This window comes from Haliaeetus leucocephalus, unplaced genomic scaffold (genome assembly GCF_000737465.1).
Source record: "Haliaeetus leucocephalus isolate CR32 unplaced genomic scaffold, Haliaeetus_leucocephalus-4.0 Scaffold110, whole genome shotgun sequence".
Taxonomy (NCBI): domain Eukaryota; kingdom Metazoa; phylum Chordata; class Aves; order Accipitriformes; family Accipitridae; genus Haliaeetus; species Haliaeetus leucocephalus.
This window is the reverse complement of record NW_010972546.1, coordinates 1,088,035-1,089,232: the sequence shown is the minus strand read 5'-3', so window position 1 is coordinate 1,089,232 and position 1,198 is coordinate 1,088,035.

Below are 1,198 nucleotides of genomic sequence, written 5' to 3'. Positions count from 1 at the left end.
AACCCCCTGCGAGACCACCACCGGCCCGGAGGTGACTCACCGTGGGGACATGGGGGTCCCATCCATCTGCCCCGCCACGGCCCCCACCCCGCGCATCCTTAACTCCCCATTTCCTCCTGCTCCGCAGCCGGAACCCTCTGTGGGGGAAGCAGAGCTGTCCCCATCCCTGTCCCCAGCCCCATCCCCATCCCTGTCCCCATCCGCTCCCACTGGCCCCCCAGCAGCACCATCACCTGCGACCCCAAGGCCCAGAGCCCAGGGGATTCAGATGTGGGTTTGGTAGAGACCCACGTGTGCCCCTTTCTCCCCCAACTCCACGCACCCACCCCCAGCCCCAGAGGGGTCCTGCTGGCGTGGGGAAAGGCTGGGGACATCCCTGCACCCAGGGGCCGAGCCTGGACCCCAGAAGGGGAACAGAGGGGCCTGTGTCATCGTCACTTGTCCTTTCGTGCGGTGTGGGAGCAACGGGCGCGGGGTGGCACCCAGCCGTCCCCCCCACCCTCCCGTGGCCCTGCCCCACTGGGAATGGAAAGTATTGACAGGCGCCAAGCTGGGGAGCTGCCAAGGGAAGCGGCCCCTCCAGAGCCAAATGCCTTCATGATGGCTCCAGGGGACACGGGGACTTCCCCAGGCGCAGCAGGGTCAAGGGCAGGTGCCGGGAAGGCCTGGCCTCGGGGTGGGCATGGGAGAGGGCACGGAGGGGGGGCACAGCTTGGCCGAGCTCCCCGGGGAACTCGGACCACCCCAAGCCCTGAGGAAGGGGACCAAGAATGGGACGGGACCCCAGCCCCAGTCCCCAGGCGCTCGCCAGTCTGAGCCACCTCCCGTGTCTGCTGTGACACCAGGGTGTGCAGCGGGGACCCAAAATATCGGGCACCCAAGACCCACACAGGGTCTGAGGGCTGTCCTGGTCTCCCCGGGGGGGGGGGAGCACCCCCACACGGGGCCCATGCAGCACCCCCGGCCAAGTGGGATAAATTAATGGATTAATTAAGGGTCCTGGGAGGAAGGGAGACAGGGTGTTAACTGGTCCCCAGTGCCCTGTGTCACCCCAGACCCCCCAAATCCAGGCAGGAGCACTGTCCCCCCGGTCACTCCGTGTCCCCATGTCCCCCCATGTCCCGGTCCCCTCCCATATCCCCACCCCTGCCAGCATTCCACAGCTCCAGCTGCTCCCCCGTCCCCCCCCATCCCCTCC